We start from the raw sequence: 22,532 nt of genomic DNA, 5'->3' as shown, positions 1-22,532 counted from the left end.
TTTTTTACAAAAAAAAAACTATAAATGGTCATTTATTTTAACCAAAAAAGCCTTACTATAAATATAATTTAAATATAAATATAAATGAATAATATATAGAAATTTAAGTAATTTCATATCAAATAAATTATTTTAATGATTTATCCTGCATTCGTGATGGCAACGCCTTTTTATGTAAGGCATCGGTGACACAATGATAAATGCAGATGACGTGGATATGGGAGATGCTGGTTGGAATACATCCTAAACAGATTTTCAATCCCACTTATTTCTCATCTAATATAATTTATATTTAATAAACAATGTGTTCTAGTAAGTCGGTGATGGGCTACACTGGCCTGATTTATGTGCTGGCGTTGTGGGATTTATTGTGGTGGTGTGCTTGTGGGTGTTACTGGTTGTTTGTCTCAAAGTAATTAGATGACATTATAATTACTAAATTGTAATATATCACACTAATTCTGAGTTACTACCACCGGCATCCCAAAACATTTCATTTCATTGTTCATTTAAGAGTCCATAAAAATTGTCTAGAAATTGGAAACCGGCACCCATAAACAGCTTCGATGAACCCTTTTAATCCCAGTTCCTGTTTGCAGCAAATGTTTTTATTCGGGAGGCCCTCTCGGCCAACCCCACCCCGACTTGCCCGTTGGGGACCACACTCAGCTTCACAATGGAGGGACTGTGTACACGTTGTGAATGACAGACCTGTCCATACAAGCTCCCAGGAACCCCCACCCTGTCATACAAACAACTGGGCTGCGTAGCACGTTTTTGCCGTCATCTCTTTTGGAGGCAGTGTTCCATGCTTGGTACGCCACACAAGCATTTCGAGGTGAGGGGGCAGGGAGGCCTATGTTTGTGATTAAACAGATTGCTGTTTTCACTTGAAAGCCAACTGGCAACCATCATTTCAGCTGCTCACGTTCACTTCAATCCCGTTCAGGCTGATGAAGCGCTGATGAGAATGCGCGGCCCGTTCGCCTGTTTTTTTGCTTGTTTTCTATTTGCACGCTACGCGGGTCTGCTTCACGGATCAGAAGCCAGCCGGCTGAAAAGGAATGAGGCTCAATCCCCTCTCCAACCGTTAATATGTAGTGACTCGTGTATTTGCATAAAGCTCTTACCCCAAAACCTCATTAGGAGGCACATTTATTCTGCATGTCACATCACGCTGAGTGAAGAATACAAAGGGAGGCATATTGTTAATTTACATTCGTGAGCATTTTTCGGCTCTAAGAGAAAATACCTGAGTGTGCCTGTGGTACCCCCAAATCCCATCAACAGGTTTTGCTACAAACAGCTTTGTGAGAGCATCCACATGCGTTGCCCAGTCTCCATAGTGCACCCCGACAATTACTGCTATATATATACCGGGCTGAATGGGAGCCATGAACCGGCGTGATTACAGGGTGGAGCAGAAGCAAAGTGGTGGGGAAAGAGGGGGACAAAAAAAAAGTGAGCAGAGAAGGAAATGGAACTAAGAAGTTGAATACTGAGAAGTGATGGACGATAAGGATGATGGGAGGATGTGAGACAAGTGTGCAGTAAATTGTATCATCTTTCATTCATCACAATGTGTTTGCAGGGTGTCATTTCAGCCCAAATAATTTTCTTTTTAGAAAAAGTGAAAAGGGGCATGATTCAATTAGAGGGCTGAGAGCATGCATGGGTGATTTTTTTGTTGTTGAGAAAACTTCCACGATAATGGCCTGTCTGCGATTTTCAAGAACTCAAGACAGGAGACTTTCAGATGACTGAAGACTTTGGGTTGCTTGCATTAAGACGTGCTGCCCTCTTCTGGACAAGAGGAGAACTAGATAAATGGGACGGCATTTATATGGCAGCATGTGGTGGAGCTGGATTAAGGTGTTGCCTTTAAATGGGGATACATTGATTTAATTAATTGCATAGTCTGGCTGCACATTGGTGATCAAAAATGGAAGCACATCCACAGCTTCTTCAATTCTTCTGCTTCTAAGTCAATCTTGACACTTCCCCGTTGCTGTCAGTCAGAGTCCTCTCTGAGTGCTCATCTCCCCAAGAAGAGACAGCACACATCTACGGAAGGATTTATAACACAGGAAGTCATGTCACAGCAGATTTCCCCTCATGTGATGTATTGAGGTGCTGGCTTTAATCGGCAGCAGAACTCAGGTCCCGGTGATGAGCCTTGTGCTAAATTGATCCGTCACGACACTGTGGGGAAAAGTGGGAAGTCCGCTCTGGATCTACCGGCCATTCCTGCTGAAGGGGCTAATAAAAAAAAAAAAGAAAGAGAAAAAGAGAGAGAGATCACATGAACCGATAGAGCATTCTCTATTGTACGAAAAAAAAAGCACGCTCCACCTCACTCCAGCGGTTCACATAATTGGAAGCATCTTGGCAAGAAGATAGCATATCAATGGGCTTGTACTCCAAGGACATGCAGATAAGCAGAGGCTGCTTGGCTCAACATGTCCACGAGAGGGTCACGAGCTTTCTGTAACGACGCAGCAGAATAGCTGTTGACCCGCATACAAATAACAGCCAACGTTGCTCCGCCCGTTATCTTAATATGGTCAAGATGCATTTTGAGAATCCTTTACTCCTCTCAAGTAGGCTACCACATTCCAAACAAGTTCTCGTGCTTTATGCACTAGTGCACCTCCTTTATTATTTAACACGCAGCAAAAAAGGTCACATGTTGCACTGCACTTTGTCACATCTACTTTGGAGTGAAGTTCCTGTTCTTTGCTTGGTGTTGTTAAAGCAAAGGACTTGAGATGAAACGAAGCTTGTGCTAATGTTTGGCCCACACGAAAGGTGCTTGTGCTAACATGAGCGTGAGTAAACAGAAATTGAACTCTGCATTTAAGGCGTCATAGTAAGCACATACCTTTAGTGATACAGAGAGTTGAATCTGGGTCACCATATTCAGTGAAGATTGTCGTTCCTAACGTCGCTCTCCTACACAGACACAAGCAAGTCACTTTATTTTCTCGCCATTACAGCACGTTTCTCCCGCGCTGAATTTAAAGGGAACAGGAGGAGCCGCTTCTATGAGCTGTTCACGCCCACAACGGCGCAAGCGCCTGTTTCTAACTACACTAAGAAAAAAAACAAAAGAACAAAAACGCCAACTGTGCGTTCAGGACAATTGATGACATTTGCTTTTCATTATCCATCCACTGTTGCCTTACAAGTTCTTTTATAAGCAAAAGTTTACATTCAAGCAGTGGCCCACTACGGCCTGTATTATAACTTAGCTCCACTTCACTAATCATCAACATTAGCGATATACACTAGCCTGGGTAATTAGTGTAGACACAATGAATGCTTTAATGGATGCTTAAACAAACAGATTTCAGATAAGTTTGAGAAGAAAAATATCATACAGCCTGCAAGGGGAGGGGTTGGGAGTAATTAATATAGAATGCAGTAAGAGATGGAGCCGAGCGCTTCCTAACTCCCCTCCTCCCCCTCCCCTTTTTTTTATTATTCTTACATCCTTCCACATTATTTATACGCGCTGTCACACCAATGTTGTGATTATGGATGTCATGCGCCCGTACAGCGCTTCTCGATCAATGGGCCTGAAATTAAAGCAAAAAATGAATTTCCGCAGTGTCGGCCACATGCGCGCCTGAGCAGAAATTACCTTGCTGGGGGAACGGCTGATTACCTGAGCAGAGAACAACAAGAATGCAACGAGGAAGGATGGAGGCTGCACTATTTAGGGGTTGACTAGCCGGCTGTGAGATGACATTTCAAACAAGCTGCGGTTCACTTTTAACTCGACAAAAGCCTTAATGGAGAAGATTTGGACCTATTATCTAACATATTGCGAGTTCGCAGCAGAACCTAACACCCATCGACTCAGACCAATTTAGCAGATGATGAATTGCATTATAATAAAATGCTAATAAATTAGTTGCTTTATTTAGTTTCATGAGAGAATGTGGTTCCAGCATACAGGTTTCCCTAATAAAGTTTCTGGGGATCAAGTTAAGAATAAAAAAAGGAAAAAAAAAAGAGGAGTGATGTCTTCAAATGTTGTTTTCCAAACAAGTCTGCCCTTTCAGTATCCTTTCACCGGAGATGGACAAACGCTTTATTTCCTGCCTTGCCTCCCCCGTCCCTCATTTTTGAATCGATTTTGCTATTAGAGGTGGAGAATCTCAAAGGGAGGGTGACGGGCCTGAGGTGGCTTGACAGGCTTCTTCATCTCCCAAAAGTACAAGTTTGCTTTACATCAGCCGGGAGGCGGCGACTGTCACTAAAAAGACCCGAGTTCTAATGCGCTGGATTGATACCCTCCTCTCCTCCTCTAAGAGAGGACTCATAAAAAAATAATAAAATAAAACAGGCTGACCTGATGTGAAGTTCTCAACTGCAAGTTAAGATAAACAATCGATAAATGTCTTTTTTCCACATACAAATGTGGAAAAATACAGGAAGGATACAGGAATATAAATAATCTGTTCAAGAGTCTACATGTTGCTCCCAACTTTCATTAACTCGACAGACATTTTAAAGTAATGCTTAACATTTTTATCTAACTGAAATGTCTTTTGTGCCTGGGAAGTGTCTCTCATTATCAAGACTAAAGATTCAGGTTTATTGTTTTATTTTGATAAGTTAGCTGTATTATAGCAGCGAGGACAGAAGTCAGAATGAATTTAGATTCCTCTTCTATTGTTTTTCCACAACTTTGAGAACACATAACAAAATAAAGACAAAGTAAATCACTGAACATTTAAGAAATGCAGTCCAGATTAAAAAATAAATAAAAATGGGTTCATTTGTTGAATTGCAAAGCACTGCACTTAAAGTGCTTCGTTTCCTCTAAGTTGACACATTTCATCCATCCAACCATTCTCCAAAGGTCATGTCATCAAATCCATTCGACAAATCCTCTGTGAATTATCAAAATAGTCTGAAAGCAAATGAAGGCCCGTCACTCAGCATTAGCTGACAAAACTTGGACGTGCACTTTCGCTTGTGGCAAGTAGTGATGTGCATTCCAGTTCTTTTAAGTGAACTGAATCTTTAGAATCAGTTCACTCAAAAGATTCGTTCAAATGAATCTGAATTGATCCTTTTTTTTTTGTATTTTTTTTAACTTCAATAACACACACAACTAAGCAATACACACGACAAAAAACAATCAAGTGAACAAGGTAATGTCGACAACGCCAACGCACACATTTTTCTCTGTATTACAAAATCCTGTGGGAACAACATATACATCAAACAATACAACTATACAGTACGTGTGCCTAATGGACACTTCAATAGGTACACTACACGAGGTTAAAAAAAAAAAGAATAAATAAATAAAGGGTTAATTGCACAATAAAAACACATTTATGTATATTCTCACACCTGGGATCGAACCAAGCTCTTACCGAGCAACCATCGGGTGTTTCGACCTGGCAGCTCACTGTCGTCTGCACTGTTTTGTACTAGTGATGTGCGTTCCAGTTAAGTGAAATGAATCTTTAGAATCGGTTCACTCAAAAAAATTGTTCAAAAGAATCGTTCATCACACCGTTCGCTACATTTATTTATTCATTTATTCATCTATTTATTTTTTAACTCGTGTAGTGTACCAAAATATTCCATAATTAACTTGCTAAATAATTGTGAATAATTTAAAACTATTGTACTTGATAATACCTACGCGCAAAATGGAAAAAAAATAAGATATTCTAACCGCATTGACCTAATTTTCACATGGTCCTTGTTTACATTTTGCATTTGACACTGACAGCTGTCAAGTGCCACGTTAGGGCTCTTCTTGTGTAAGTTTTATTTGTTATGGTTTTCTTTCGTAAGTTTAACTTTGGATACTTCGAAAGTGTCATTTTAAATTGTACTTTGCGAGGTGTTCGTGTACACAATGTGTTGTGATGGCATCTGCTGTGGAGTCTTCAATCTATCCGCTTGTGAGCTGCTCCATAAAACCACACATATTCCATGGAAATGTGGGAGGCTTCCATAGTGTAGTGGTTAGTGCTCTGACCTCTCACCGCGGCGACCTGGGTTCGAATCTCGGTGGGACATGAATTATTTTGTCATAGAAAATTTGCAACATAGTTACTCCTGTGCTACCCCATATAACCATACACCTCCTTAGAGCTAGGGTTAGGTTTAGGGTTAGTACTAGGCTTAGGGTTGGAGCTAGGCTTAGGGTTGGAGCTAGGGTTAGGGTTAGGGTTAGCGTTTGGGTTAGGGTTTAGGGTTAGAGCTAGTTGCTCGTGTGCTGCCCCATATAACCATACACCTCCTTAGAGCTAGGGTTAGGTTTAGGGTTAGGGTTAGTACTAGGCTTAGGGTTGGAGCTAGGGTTAGGGTTAGCGTTTGGGTTAGGGTTTAGGGTTAGGGTTTAGGGTTAGAGCTAGTTGCTCGTGTGCTGCCCCATATAACCATACACCTCCTTAGAGCTAGGGTTAGGTTTAGGGTTAGTACTAGGCTTAGGGTTGGAGCTAGGCTTAGGGTTGGAGCTAGGGTTAGGGTTAGGGTTAGCGTTTGGGTTAGGGTTTAGGGTTAGAGCTAGTTGCTCGTGTGCTGCCCCATATAACCATACACCTCCTTAGAGCTAGGGTTAGGTTTAGGGTTAGGGTTAGTACTAGGCTTAGGGTTGGAGCTAGGGTTAGGGTTAGCGTTTGGGTTAGGGTTTAGGGTTAGGGTTTAGGGTTAGAGCTAGTTGCTCGTGTGCTGCCCCATATAACCATACACCTCCTTAGAGCTAGGGTTAGGTTTAGGGTTAGGGTTTAGGGTTAGGGTTAGAGCTAGTTGCTCGTGTGCTGTCCCATATAACCATACACCTCCTTAGAGCTATGGGTTAGGTTTAAAGCTAGGCTTAGGGTTAGAGCTATGGTAAGGTTTAGGGTTAGAGCTAGGGTTAGGGTTAGTACTAGGCTTAGGGTTGGAGCTAGGCTTAGGGTTGGAGCTAGGGTTAGGGTTTAGGGTTAGGCTTTAGGGTTAGGGCTAGTTGCTCGTGTGCTGCCCCATATAACCATACACCTCCTTAGAGCTAGGGTTAGGTTTAAAGCTAGGCTTAGGGTTAGAGCTATGGTAATGTTTAGGGTTAGACCTAGGGTTAGGGTTGGTACTAGGCTTAGGGTTGGAGCTAGGCTTAGGGTTGGAGCTAGGGTTAGGGTTAGCGTTTGGGTTAGGGTTTAGGGTTAGGGTTTAGGGTTAGAGCTAGTTGCTCGTGTGCTGCCCCATATAACCATACACCTCCTTAGAGCTAGGGTTAGGTTTAGGGTTAGTACTAGGCTTAGGGTTGGAGCTAGGCTTAGGGTTGGAGCTAGGGTTAGGGTTAGCCTTTGGGTTAGGGTTTAGGGTTAGGGTTAGGGTTTAGGGTTAGAGCTAGTTGCTCGTGTGCTAACCCATATAACCATACACCTCCTTAGAGCTAGGGTTAGGTTTAGGGTTAGTACTACGTTTAGGGTTGGAGCTAGGCTTAGGGTTGGAGCTAGGGTTAGGGTTAGCGTTTGGGTTAGGGTTTAGGGTTAGGGTTTAGGGTTAGAGCTAGTTGCTCGTATGCTGCCTCATATAACCATACACCTCCTTAGAGCTAGGGTTAGGTTTAGGGTTAGTACTAGGCTTAGGGTTGGAGCTAGGCTTAGGGTTGGAGCTAGGGTTAGGGTTAGCCTTTGGGTTAGGGTTTAGGGTTAGGGTTAGGGTTTAGGGTTAGAGCTAGTTGCTCGTGTGCTAACCCATATAACCATACACCTCCTTAGAGCTAGGGTTAGGGTTAGTACTAGGTTTAGGGTTGGAGCTAGGCTTAGGGTTGGAGCTAGGGTTAGGGTTAGCGTTTGGGTTAGGGTTTAGGGTTAGGGTTTAGGGTTAGAGCTAGTTGCTCGTATGCTGCCTCATATAACCATACACCTCCTTAGAGCTAGGGTTAGGTTTAGGGTTAGGGTTAGTACTAGGCTTAGGGTTGGAGCTAGGCTTAGGGTTGGAGCTAAGGTTAGGGTTAGCGTTTGGGTTAGGGTTTAGGGTTAGGGTTTAGGGTTAGAGCTATGGTAAGGTTTAGGGTTAGACCTAGGCTTAGGGTTGGAGCTAGGCTTAGGGTTGGAGCTAGGGTTAGAGTTAGCGTTTGGGTTAGGGTTTAGGGTTAGGGTTTAGGGTTAGAGCTAGTTGCTCGTGTGCTGCCCCATATAACCATACACCTCCTCAGAGCTAGGGTTAGGTTTAGGGTTAGGGTTTAGGGTTAGGCCTAGGGTTAGGGTTAGTATAAGGCTTAGGGTTGGAGCTAGGCTTAGGGTTGGAGCTAGGGTTAGCGTTTGGGTTAGGGTTTAGGGTTAGGGTTAGGGTTTAGGGTTAGAGCTAGTTGCTCGTGTGCTAACCCAAATAACCATACACCTCCTTAGAGCTAGGGTTAGGTTTAGGGTTAGTACTAGGCTTAGGGTTAAAGCTAGGCTTAGGGTTGGAGCTAGGGTTAGGGTTAGCTTTTGGGTTAGGGTTTAGGGTTAGGGTTTAGGGTTAGAGCTAGTTGCTCGTGTGCTAACCCATATAACCATACACCTCCTTAGAGCTAGGGTTAGGGTTGGTACTAGGTTTAGGGTTGGAGCTAGGCTTAGGGTTGGAGCTAGGGTTAGGGTTAGCGTTTGGGTTAGGGTTTAGGGTTAGGGTTTAGGGTTAGAGCTAGTTGCTCGTATGCTGCCTCATATAACCATACACCTCCTTAGAGCTAGGGTTAGGTTTAGGGTTAGGGTTAGTACTAGGCTTAGGGTTGGAGCTAGGCTTAGGGTTGGAGCTAGGGTTAGGGTTAGCCTTTGGGTTAGGGTTTAGGGTTAGGGTTTAGGGTTAGAGCTAGTTGCTCGTGTGCTGCCCCATATAACCATACACCTCCTTAGAGCTAGGGTTAGGTTTAGGGTTAAGGGTTAGGCCTAGGGTTAGGGTTAGTATAAGGCTTAGGGTTGGAGCTAGGCTTAGGGTTGGAGCTAGGGTTAGGGTTAGCGTTTGGGTTAGGGTTTAGGGTTAGGGTTAGGGTTTAGGGTTAGAGCTAGTTGCTCGTGTGCTAACCCATATAACCATACACCTCCTTAGAGCTAGGGTTAGGTTTAGGGTTAGTACTAGGCTTAGGGTTGGAGCTAGGCTTAGGGTTGGAGCTAGGGTTAGGGTTAGCTTTTGGGTTAGGGTTTAGGGTTAGGGTTTAGGGTTAGAGCTAGTTGCTCGTGTGCTAACCCATATAACCATACACCTCCTTAGAGCTAGGGTTAGGGTTAGGGTTAGTACTAGGTTTAGGGTTGGAGCTAGGCTTAGGGTTGGAGCTTGGGTTAGGGTTAGCGTTTGGGTTAGGGTTTAGGGTTAGGGTTTAGGGTTAGAGCTAGTTGCTCGTATGCTGCATCATATAACCATACACCTCCTTAGAGCTAGGGTTAGGTTTAGGGTTAGGGTTAGTACTAGGCTTAGGGTTGGAGCTAGGCTTAGGGTTGGAGCTAGGGTTAGGGTTAGCCTTTGGGTTAGGGTTTAGGGTTAGGGTTAGGGTTTAGGGTTAGAGCTAGTTGCTCGTGTGCTGCCCCATATAACCATACACCTCCTTAGAGCTAGGGTTAGGTTTAGGGTTAGGGTTTAGGGTTAGGCCTAGGGTTAGGGTTAGTATAAGGCTTAGGGTTGGAGCTAGGCTTAGGGTTGGAGCTAGGGTTAGGGTTAGCGTTTGGGTTAGGGTTTAGGGTTAGGGTTTGGGTTTAGGGTTAGAGCTAGTTGCTCGTGTGCTAACCCATATAACCATACACCTCCTTAGAGCTAGGGTTAGGTTTAGGGTTAGTACTAGGCTTAGGGTTGGAGCTAGGCTTAGGGTTGGAGCTAGGGATAGGGTTAGGGTTAGCCTTTGGGTTAGGGTTTAGGGTTAGGGTTAGGGTTTAGGGTTAGAGCTAGTTGCTCGTGTGCTAACCCATATAACCATATACCTCCTTAGAGCTAGGGTTAGGGTTAGTACTAGGTTTAGGGTTGGAGCTAGGCTTAGGGTTGGAGCTAGGGTTAGGGTTAGCGTTTGGGTTAGGGTTTAGGGTTAGGGTTTAGGGTTAGAGCTAGTTGCTCGTATGCTGCCTCATATAACCATACACCTCCTTAGAGCTAGGGTTAGGTTTAGGGTTAGGGTTAGTACTAGGCTTAGGGTTGGAGCTAGGCTTAGGGTTGGAGCTAAGGTTAGGGTTAGCGTTTGGGTTAGGGTTTAGGGTTAGGGTTTAGGGTTTGAGCTAGTTGCTCGTGTGCTGCCCCATATAACCATACACCTCACCAACTTAGAGCTAGGGTTAGGTTTAGGGTTAGGGTTTAGGGTTAGGGTTAGAGCTATGGTAAGGTTTAGGGTTAGACCTAAGCTTAGGGTTGGAGCTAGGCTTAGGGTTGGAGCTAGGGTTAGAGTTAGCGTTTGGGTTAGGGTTTAGGGTTAGGGTTAGGGTTTAGGGTTAGAGCTAGTTGCTCGTGTGCTGCCCCATATAACCATACACCTCCTCAGAGCTAGGGTTAGGTTTAGGGTTAGGGTTTAGGGTTAGGCCTAGGGTTAGGGTTAGTATAAGGCTTAGGGTTGGAGCTAGGCTTAGGGTTGGAGCTAGGGTTAGGGTTAGCGTTTGGGTTAGGGTTTAGGGTTAGGGTTTAGGGTTAGAGCTAGTTGCTCGTGTGCTGCCCCATATAACCAAACACCTCCTTAGAGCTAGGGTTAGGTTTAGGGTTAGGGTTTAGGGTTAGGGTTAGCGCTAGTAACTCGTGTGCTAACCTATATAACCATACACCTCCTTAGAGCTAGGGTTAGGTTTAAAGCTAGGGTTAGTGTTAGAGCTATGGTAAGGTTGAGGGTTAGAGCTAGGGTTAGGGTTAGTACTAGGCTTAGGGTTCGAGCTAGGCTTAGGGTTGGACCCTAACCCTAACCCTAACCCTAGCTTTAAACCTAACCCTAGCTCTAAGGAGGTGTATGGTTGTATGGGGCAGCACACGAGTTACTAGATCTAACCCTAACCCTAAACCCTAAACCTAACCCTAGCTCTAAGGAGGTGTATGGTTATATGGGGCAGCACACGAGCAACTAGCTCTAACCCTAAACCCTAACCCTAACCCTAAACCCTAACCCAAAGGCTAACCCTAACCCTAGCTCCAACCCTAAGCCTAGCTCCAACCCTAAGCCTAGTACTAACCCTAACCCTAAACCTAACCCTAGCTCTAAGGAGGTGTATGGTTATATGAGGCAGCATACGAGCAACTAGCTCTAACCCTAAACCCTAACCCTAAACCCTAACCCAAACGCTAACCCTAACCCTAGCTCCAACCCTAAGCCTAGCTCCAACCCTAAACCTAGTACTAACCCTAACCCTAACCCTAGCTCTAAGGAGGTGTATGGTTATATGGGTTAGCACACGAGCAACTAGCTCTAACCCTAAACCCTAACCCTAAACCCTAACCCAAAAGCTAACCCTAACCCTAGCTCCAACCCTAAGCCTAGCTCCAACCCTAAGCCTAGTACTAACCCTAACCCTAACCCTAGCTCTAAGGAGGTGTATGGTTATATGGGTTAGCACACGAGCAACTAGCTCTAACCCTAAACCCTAACCCTAACCCTAAACCCTAACCCAAAAGCTAACCCTAACCCTAGCTCCAACCCTAAGCCTAGCTCCAACCCTAAGCCTAGTACTAACCCTAAACCTAACCCTAGCTCTAAGGAGGTGTATGGTTATATGGGTTAGCACACGAGCAACTAGCTCTAACCCTAAACCCTAACCCTAACCCTAAACCCTAACCCAAACGCTAACCCTAACCCTAGCTCCAACCCTAAGCCTAGCTCCAACCCTAAACCTAGTACTAACCCTAACCCTAACCCTAGCTCTAAGGAGGTGTATGGTTATATGGGTTAGCACACGAGCAACTAGCTCTAACCCTAAACCCTAACCCTAAACCCTAACCCAAAAGCTAACCCTAACCCTAGCTCCAACCCTAAGCCTAGCTCCAACCCTAAGCCTAGTACTAACCCTAAACCTAACCCTAGCTCTAAGGAGGTGTATGGTTATATGGGTTAGCACACGAGCAACTAGCTCTAACCCTAAACCCTAACCCTAACCCTAAACCCTAACCCAAACGCTAACCCTAACCCTAGCTCCAACCCTAAGCCTAGCTCCAACCCTAAGCCTTATACTAACCCTAACCCTAGGCCTAACCCAAAACCCTAACCCTAAACCTAACCCTAGCACTGAGGAGGTGTATGGTTATATGGGGCAGCACACGAGCAACTAGCTCTAACCCTAAACCCTAACCCTAACCCTAAACCCTAACCCAAAGGCTAACCCTAACCCTAGCTCCAACCCTAAGCCTAGCTCCAACCCTAAGCCTAGTACTAACCCTAACCCTAAACCTAACCCTAGCTCTAAGGAGGTGTATGGTTATATGAGGCAGCATACGAGCAACTAGCTCTAACCCTAAACCCTAACCCTAAACCCTAACCCAAACGCTAACCCTAACCCTAGCTCCAACCCTAAGCCTAGCTCCAACCCTAAACCTAGTACTAACCCTAACCCTAGCTCTAAGGAGGTGTATGGTTATATGGGTTAGCACACGAGCAACTAGCTCTAACCCTAAACCCTAACCCTAACCCTAAACCCTAACCCAAAAGCTAACCCTAACCCTAGCTCCAACCCTAAGCCTAGCTCCAACCCTAAGCCTAGTACTAACCCTAAACCTAACCCTAGCTCTAAGGAGGTGTATGGTTATTTGGGTTAGCACACGAGCAACTAGCTCTAACCCTAAACCCTAACCCTAAACCCTAACCCAAACGCTAACCCTAACCCTAGCTCCAACCCTAAGCCTAGCTCCAACCCTAAGCCTTATACTAACCCTAACCCTAGGCCTAACCCTAAACCCTAACCCTAAACCTAACCCTAGCTCTGAGGAGGTGTATGGTTATATGGGGCAGAGCACGAGCAACTAGCTCTAACCCTAAACCCTAACCCTAACCCTAAACCCTAACCCAAACGCTAACTCTAACCCTAGCTCCAACCCTAAGCCTAGCTCCAACCCTAAGCCTAGGTCTAACCCTAAACCTTACCATAGCTCTAACCCTAACCCTAAACCCTAACCCTAAACCTAACCCTAGCTCTAAGGAGGTGTATGGTTATATGGGGCAGCACACGAGCAACTAGCTCAAACCCTAAACCCTAACCCTAAACCCTAACCCAAACGCTAACCCTAACCTTAGCTCCAACCCTAAGCCTAGCTCCAACCCTAAGCCTAGTACTAACCCTAACCCTAAACCTAACCCTAGCTCTAAGGAGGTGTATGGTTATATGAGGCAGCATACGAGCAACTAGCTCTAACCCTAAACCCTAACCCTAAACCCTAACCCAAACGCTAACCCTAACCCTAGCTCCAACCCTAAGCCTAGCTCCAACCCTAAACCTAGTACTAACCCTAACCCTAGCTCTAAGGAGGTGTATGGTTATATGGGTTAGCACACGAGCAACTAGCTCTAACCCTAAACCCTAACCCTAACCCTAAACCCTAACCCAAAGGCTAACCCTAACCCTAGCTCCAACCCTAAGCCTAGCTCCAACCCTAAGCCTAGTACTAACCCTAAACCTAACCCTAGCTCTAAGGAGGTGTATGGTTATATGGGTTAGCACATGAGCAACTAGCTCTAACCCTAAACCCTAACCCTAAACCCTAACCCAAACGCTAACCCTAACCCTAGCTCCAACCCTAAGCCTAGCTCCAACCCTAAGCCTTATACTAACCCTAACCCTAGGCCTAACCCTAAACCCTAACCCTAAACCTAACCCTAGCTCTAAGGAGGTGTATGGTTATATGGGGCAGCACACGAGCAACTAGCTCTAACCCTAAACCCTAACCCTAACCCTAAACCCTAACCCAAACGCTAACCCTAACCCTAGCTCCAACCCTAAGCCTAGCTCCAACCCTAAGCCTTATACTAACCCTAACCCTAGGCCTAACCCTAAACCCTAACCCTAAACCTAACCCTAGCTCTAAGGAGGTGTATGGTTATATGGGGCAGCACACGAGCAACTAGCTCTAACCCTAAACCCTAACCCTAACCCTAAACCCTAACCCAAACGCTAACTCTAACCCTAGCTCCAACCCTAAGCCTAGCTCCAACCCTAAGCCTAGGTCTAACCCTAAACCTTACCATAGCTCTAACCCTAACCCTAAACCCTAACCTGTATGGTTATATGGGGCAGCACACGAGCAACTAGCTCTAACCCTAAACCCTAACCCTAAACCCTAACCCAAACGCTAACCCTAACCTTAGCTCCAACCCTAAGCCTAGCTCCAACCCTAAGCCTAGTACTAACCCTAACCCTAAACCTAACCCTAGCTCTAAGGAGGTGTATGGTTATATGAGGCAGCATACGAGCAACTAGCTCTAACCCTAAACCCTAACCCTAAACCCTAACCCAAACGCTAACCCTAACCCTAGCTCCAACCCTAAGCCTAGCTCCAACCCTAAACCTAGTACTAACCCTAAACCTAACCCTAGCTCTAAGGAGGTGTATGGTTATATGGGGCAGCACACGAGCAACTAGCTCTAACCCTAAACCCTAACCCTAAACCCTAACCCAAACGCTAACCTTAGCTCCAACCCTAAGCCTAGCTCCAACCCTAAGCCTAGTACCAACCCTAACCCTAGGTCTAACCCTAAACATTACCATAGCTCTAACCCTAAGCCTAGCTTTAAACCTAACCCTAGCTCTAAGGAGGTGTATGGTTATGTGGGGCAGCACACGAGCAACTAGTCCTAACCCTAAAGCCTAACCCTAAACCCTAACCCTAGCTCCAACCCTAAGCCTAGCTCCAACCCTAAGCCTAGTACTAACCCTAACCCTAAACCTTACCATAGCTCTAACCCTAAGCCTAGCTTTAAACCTAACCCATAGCTCTAAGGAGGTGTATGGTTATATGGGACAGCACACGAGCAACTAGCTCTAACCCTAACCCTAAACCTAACCCTAGCTCTAAGGAGGTGTATGGTTATATGGGGCAGCACACGAGCAACTAGCTCTAACCCTAAACCCTAACCCTAAACCCTAACCCAAACGCTAACCCTAACCCTAGCTCCAACCCTAAGCCTAGCTCCAACCCTAAGCCTAGTACTAACCCTAACCCTAAACCTAACCCTAGCTCTAAGGAGGTGTATGGTTATATGGGGCAGCACACGAGCAACTAGCCCTAACCCTAAAGCCTAACCCTAAACCCTAACCCAAACGCTAACCCTAACCATAGCTCCAACCCTAAGCCTAGCTCCAACCCTAACCCTAGCTCTAACCCTAAACCTTACCATAGCTCTAACCATAAGCCTAGCTTTAAACCTAACCCATAGCTCTAAGGAGGTGTATGGTTATATGGGACAGCACACGAGCAACTAGCTCTAACCCTAACCCTAAACCCTAACCCTAAACCTAACCCTAGCTCTAAGGAGGTGTATGGTTATATGGGGCAGCACACGAGCAACTAGCTCTAACCCTAAACCCTAACCCTAAACCCTAACCCAAACGCTAACCCTAACCTTAGCTCCAACCCTAAGCCTAGTACTAACCCTAAACCTAACCCTAGCTCTAAGGAGGTGTATGGTTATATGGGGCAGCATACGAGCAACTAGCTCTAACCCTAAACCCTAACCCTAAACCCTAACCCAAACGCTAACCCTAACCCTAGCTCCAACCCTAAGCCTAGCTCCAACCCTAAGCCTAGTACTAACCCTAACCCTAAACCTAACCCTAGCTCTAAGGAGGTGTATGGTTATATGGGTTAGCACACGAGCAACTAGCTCTAACCCTAAACCCTAAACCCTAACCCAAAGGCTAACCCTAACCCTAGCTCCAACCCTAAGCCTAGCTCCAACCCTAACCCTAGGTCTAACCCTAAACCTTTCCATAGCTCTAACCCTAAGCCTAGCTTTAAACCTAACCCTAGCTCTAAGGAGGTGTATGGTTATATGGGGCAGCACACGAGCAACTAGCTCTAAACCTAACCCTAGTTCCAACCCTAAGCCTAGTACTAACCCTAGCTTTAAACCTAACCCTAGCTCTAAGGAGGTGCATGGTTATATGGGGTAGCACAGGAGCAACTATGTTGCAAATTTTCTATGACAAAATAATTTAGGTCCCACCGAGATTCGAACCCAGGTCACCGTGGTGAGAGCCCAGAGCATTAACCACTACACTATGGAAGCCTCCCACATATTGGATGGAATATGTATGGTTTTATGGAGCAGCTCACAAGCGAATAGATGAGTGAAGACTCCACAGCAGATGTCATCACAACACATTGTGTACACAAATACCTCGCAAAGTACTATTTAAAATGCCACTTTCGAAGTATCCAAAGTTAAACTTACAAAAGAAAAACCATAACAAATAAAACTTACACAAGAAGAGCCCTAACGTGGCACTTGACAGCTGTCAGTGTCAAATGCGAAATGTAAACAAGGACCATATGAAAATTAGGTCAATGCGGTTAGAATATCTTTTTTTTTTTCCATTTTGCGCGTAGGTATTAACAAGTACAATAGTTTTAAATTATTCACAATTATTTAGCAAGTTAATTATGGGATATTTTGGTACACTACACGAGTTAAAAAATAAATAAATGAATAAATGAATGAATAAATAAGTGTAGCGAACGGTTTGGTGAACGATTCTTTTGAACAATTATTTTGAGTGAACCGAGTCTAAAGATTCAGTTCACTTAAGTGGAATGCACATCACTAGTACAAAACAGTGCGGACGACCGTGAGCTGACAGGTCGAAATACCCGACTGGTTGATAACAGGGGCTCTTGCTCGGTAAGAACTTGGTTTGATCCTAGGTGTGAGAATATACATAAATGTGCTTTTATTGTTCAATTAACCCTGTATTTATTTATTCTTTTTTTTAACCTCGTGTAGTGTACCTATTGAAGTGTCCATGAGGTACACATATTGTCATATAAAGCAGTTAACCAAATATCTGATTTTTATGTTTTAATTGGCGAATAAAGAAATAAGGAATAAAACACCAGACAAGTTTTAACATAAATGTTTATTAAAAATAATATTAAAAGTAAATTTCAAACAAGCAATCTAATGTGAAATTGCAGTAGATGTATTGGATAACAATATTTAGGCGTGTATATGCATACACGTTATTTAAAAACGACTATAAGTGTTATACTAGGATACAAGTGTTTACCAGCTCAGTGGCCTAAGAGGAGAGTGCCCGCCCTGAGATTGGGAGGTTGTGGGTTCAAACCCCGGCCGAGTCATACCAGTGACTATAACAATGGTACCCATTTCTTCCCTGCTTGGCACTCAGTGTAAGGGGTTGAATGGGGCTCCGCTGCTGCTCACGTTCATTGGGACTTCAATTTATAAAATCAAGATTACCCAAAGAGAAGCATAATCTCTGTATATATGCATACACGTTATTTAAAAACTACTGTAAGTGTTATAAAATCAAGATTAGCCAAAGAGAAGCATAATCTCCCCGTTTTTGCATAACGGCGCATCCCTTCATGCAATAAGATTCAAGATTCAAGAGTTTTTTATTCGCCATGTTTGAGCGTGCCAAACAAGGAATTTGACTTCGGTAAATCACAGCCTCTGTTCAACAAAGCTAACGTTAGCCGTTAGCTTGGAGAAAACGTGCATAAAAGAAGGGGTGTTTCAGTGAGTGGTTCTTTCTTTCCTTGGCAAATCGACATTCTGACTTACATAGTTCACGCCAGGAGAGAGACGCAACACCTTCACTGACTGATCCATTGACGCACGGGAAGGAAGGCAGTTGACGCATTGACTCGTTCGCGAACGGGAAAGTCAGGATTGGTTTCCTCACTGATCCGTTCTCGCAATGAATTGGAAATGCGAATCACTCACTCACATATTCGTTCACTCACAGATTCCTTCGTTGGTGGACGGGAAATGCAATTCACGACTTGTTCGTGAAAGGGAAGTTAAGTCATTTTCTTCTTCGTTTTGTTTTACGGCGAGGTGGTACCAGCTTCAATGGGCATTACCGACACCTACTGGTCGAAGTCATATGAACTGAAAAAAGAACCAATCACTTTAGGAAGTGATTCGTTCACTCTCGTTCACTGAAAAGATTCGTTCTTTTGAACCCATCGTTCACTCACGAGCCAACACCAGTGGCAAGTTGTCAATAAAGGTTAACACGAATAACACGACAGTGGTACCTGGAGGTGGCTTCTGCTTCACTTGCCATAGCACAGCCAGTGATGCAAACATAAGGTGACGCCACATCCCGATTTCACAGTCAGATCTGCAAAAGAAAATGAAAGGGAATTGATTCTCATGATGTACTGCGTTCCTCCATCAATCAAACGCATTTCTGTATTTCCTACTCTTTCCCCCAAAGCATTCTTTTTCCATTGTCATCTCCCCCTTTCACCGTATCACAACAACTGCACTCATTCGCCGCTATTTATTTGCTTTATTTCCTGAGATCAGCTATAAAGAACCAAACACCATTAAGCCAGCCAATCAATAAGGAAACATCAGCGCTCTGAGCTCGCCTCTCCACGCAAAAATAGATTTACAATGTCGGCACGGGCCAGATAAATCACATATTCATACATTAAATTAAAAAAAATGATTGATAGTAATGTGGGGAGCGTGTTATATTTGTCAGAGACTGCCAAAACAATGTTTTATTGGTGCAATGCTTCAAAGTCGCGTGAAGAAGTCGAACTGGAGGATGAGATGTCGCAATGGAGAAAATTGACACTCGAGTAACACTAGGATGCAAATAATGAAGTTTTCCAGCAGAGGCAAACAATTGATGTGTTCATCGTTAGGTGTGGAGTGTGCAGGAGTCGGCTCTTTGGCTAAGTGACACCTTATGGGAAATACCAAGATTGTGTCATGCATTACCGGGCACGGTGGTGATGGGAGCCTTCGGAAAGAGAAATATTGCAGCGTCGCATTGGGCAGAGTGGAAAAGCTCTGCGTGAATAGGGGAAGGGGCGCTGCCAAGGACGTTTAAGAGAACTGTCAGGGGAAGTCTGATCTATTGAGGACCCTTTTGGCTGAATCTATATTTAAGCATGTGTGTGTGTGCTGTGGATTCAAGCGCAGCAGTCACACGAACGCACGCTGCGACACATGCGCTCACGCCCCTGGAGGCTCAAGTACAGGCGGCCCTCGTTGCACAGGTTCAAAGATGCGAACTGGAGCTCAGCCGCTCGGAAAATCAAATGTTCTTTTTTTTAATTTATATATACAGAGCAGGAGATCCAACAGAGAATTATGGAAAGAAATGATGGGGTAAACAAGTGCTCATCTGCATCAGACGGCGTAACTTGCACGGAACATGTTCATGAGGTATTTTTGGAGACACTCAAGTGGAGATGGATAAGTACATGAGATGCTGCTTCCATCACTTTCGAAGCTGTTTAGAAGCTATCAGGAGTAGAATTCGTGTTCAGGCCTCTGACTTGGATGATAGAACAGAAGATTTATAATTACAATAGATAACTAAGAAAAACATTGAAATCATAATGAAATGAAAAACTAGTTATGGAAAAATTAATCACAGTCTTGCCATTTTTTAAAAGCCCTTTATTTAAATCAATAGTGCTATTCGCTAGTGATGTGCATTCCAGTTCTTTTAAGTGAACTGATCTTTAGAATCAATTCACTCAAAAGATTCGTTCAAACGAATTCAACAAATCGCCCCCCCCCCCTTCCCACACACACTGATCCGTTTATTTTTGTTTGTTTTTTTAACTTCAATAACACACAGAACTAAGAAATCTAAGAAAAAGAAAGCTGCATTTAAAAGAAAATTTCTGGAGTCCTACTTAAAATATGGATTTATCGCCACAGGTGACTCTGGCACGCTAAGCCCACTCTGCATAATATGTGGTGACAGGCTAGCCAACGAGGCAATGAAGCCTTCAAAACTGCTTCAGCACATGGAGACCAAGCATCCTGCATTAAAAGACAAACCTTAACCACTTTGGTCTCCGATTACGCCTAGATGGGACCGGGTCGTTTCTGAGAAACAAGCAAACACAAACATGGAAACATTGGTCTGACCATAAAATCCAGGAGTACCCTATAGTTGGAAAACAAATAAATAATAATAAATGTGATAATCCAATTTTATTTCTATTACAGAATTCATTAAGATTGCTTATTGAAGCAGCATATTTGTGTTCACTACTTGAGAAGAGCAAAATATTTCTCTTTACATTTGTGTCAAACTGCACTGCATATTGTTTAATGACTTACATGACCGAATATTGTGGCTGCCACATGAATTGCATAATGTAATGCCTGCTGCCTAAAAGCAACCTCCCGCTCCGGGTAGCAAACGCCTCCGCTAACGAGGAAGTAAACCAACAGCCTTAGTAACGTCACAGTCGATCTGCACTGAGGCGGACCAGCATGCCTGTTAGTCAGGAGAGTGAACACCAGGCAACCCTTCTACGAGAACGCGTGGCATGGGGACCATTACTGAAGCTTAACGACATGAGGAGAGCTCTTCCGATGCGGCGCAGAGGGTATTCATCAAGCTGCCGGTGCGACACATTTTTTCGATGGCCCTTAAAGGAGGAGAGGGGTGTAGGAGGCCCACCTCTCCCCATTACCTACTTTCTATTGACCCTTACTCATCCCTCATCTTCAATCCAAGAAGCTCTATTTTAGAATCAGAGAGGAGGCCACAACTGAATGCGAGATGGAGGGAGAAAGTGAATAAGTCAGACGGTCACAAACCACAACATCTCGCCTTGTCGCATGGTCCCTCCCCCAGGGAAGGAATATAACCTACTCCGTGCCTGATAGTCACACTTAGTGCTGTCAGTGGATTGTGTCCACTGCTGAGGGATGTCCATTATAGTCTCATAAAGAGACGAAAGATCCATCCATCTGTTTTCTACTGCTCATCCTGTTCAGGGTCATGGTGAAGTCGCTCCCAAATGATGGAAAGGCACACATCAACCTGGATTAGTCGCCAGTCAATCACAGGGCATGTCCAGACCTGTGTGATGCTGGCCAGCTTTAACTGGGGAACATGTTTTTTTTTTTGTCATTTAAGAATGAAGTGTAATTGCACATCCACTACAGTAGGTGGCAGTGTATGCAGTAACTGCTAATCCACCATACTGCACTGTTGAGGGAGTTTGGGGTTTTCTGAAAATACGCAACAACTTTGACAGTTCCAGTTAAACTGATGGTATCATGCACGGCATTGTGTCAGAGTTGTATTCATCTTTCTAAACATTCCAAATACTGTTCGACCTGACACCCACAAATAACGATGAGAAAAAAAAACAAGTACAAGCTCCGTCAAGTTTAGGTGTTTAACTTGCTTTTATAGCCTGTAGGCAGCGTGCTGCAATCACGGCACGGTGACATCAAACTGACATTTTGGTGTTTGCATTGTATGAGTCACAGCCACCTGCCTGTGGATTTAGACCAATAGATCTCACACAATAACAGTGGAGACAGAGGAGCGCTGCTTTATGACCTCAGCACTTTCAGTTTGAAGCCTTCCAGCACCAGCCACTTTTAAATTATGGTGGGAAACGTCCTTGGGATGTGAACATCTCATTTCCAGGGAGCTTGGTGTGACACACGCACACACACAAACGCGCTCACTGCAGGTTGGACTCGCTGGAGTGTGACATAAGAATAAGGCGACTGGAAACTGTAAATCCAAATGCTCTCACCGTAGAATCTTTCATTTTTTGATTATTGCCCCTTTTGATTCAAACCGCTGCATCGCACAAAAACAACACAGGGTAATTTATCACTCTCTGGTCTAAAGAAACAATCCAAAGTCTAGTTTATTTAGGTACACCACCAGCTAATAAGACTTGATACACAAATTTGCTTTTACAATGATGACAACTTTCAAAGGTATTCCTTGAAGAACATGTTGATTGTATAATATATGTATAGTAATTCAGAACTGATGGACAGAGACCCAAATGTTTGTCATGGATCTATAATACTAGGTGGGCCATGTACAGCTAGTAAAAAAAATACCAGGATACTGGCTTTACAACGGCGGTAACATACATATTTTAAGATTACAAATGGCACACAATGAATAATTAGTTTACGCAATGGCACAAGACATGTTCAGCTAGCCCCATACTAGTACCTTTTCATTGCATTCTTAATATTCAATTTTTCATTCATATATTATAACGGAATTGTGACTCTACCTATTTATGGATTTTGGGTTATGTCCAGTGAAATATTTATAATAAGTGCATTCCAGGTCGAACTTGGATGCTATTGGCAAACTAATTCATGACAATGCATTTTCTTTGTTGTTTTCCATCTTTGGCAAACCATTGTGTCTGAGTGCTGTTTCTTACAGTTTGACCCTCATATTGCTTAATAAGAGTACAAAATGGGAAAAAATAATCCAATTGTTTGCCATGAATGCAGTTGTTATTGCTTCTCTATTGTCATTCATCAGTCATGCATTGTTAATAACTGCAAGAACAGTAAAAAAAAATAGTATGTGAAAAAAATAGTTTGTGCTGTATGCGGGTTTACGTGATTGATACGTGTACTCTTATGG

General features: G+C 44.0%; 1 long non-coding RNA gene across 1 annotated transcript; it reads right to left on the bottom strand.

Moving 5' to 3' along the window:
- Window positions 1-1,082: 1,082 nt before the first annotated feature.
- Window positions 1,083-18,094, bottom strand: LOC148393168 (uncharacterized). The gene is made up of 4 exons (XR_015860364.1): window positions 17,687-18,094; window positions 2,882-2,952; window positions 2,353-2,485; window positions 1,083-2,259 (listed from the first exon to the last, which is right to left on the bottom strand). It is a non-coding gene; the product is annotated as an uncharacterized LOC148393168 (long non-coding RNA).
- Window positions 18,095-22,532: the final 4,438 nt, after the last annotated feature.

This window comes from Syngnathus floridae, chromosome 9, assembly GCF_059516105.1.
Source record: "Syngnathus floridae isolate MCC-2025c chromosome 9, RoL_Sflo_1.0, whole genome shotgun sequence".
Lineage (NCBI taxonomy): Eukaryota > Metazoa > Chordata > Actinopteri > Syngnathiformes > Syngnathidae > Syngnathus > Syngnathus floridae.
Note: the sequence above shows the minus strand (reverse complement) of the source record. Positions and strands in the feature narration are given on the sequence as shown.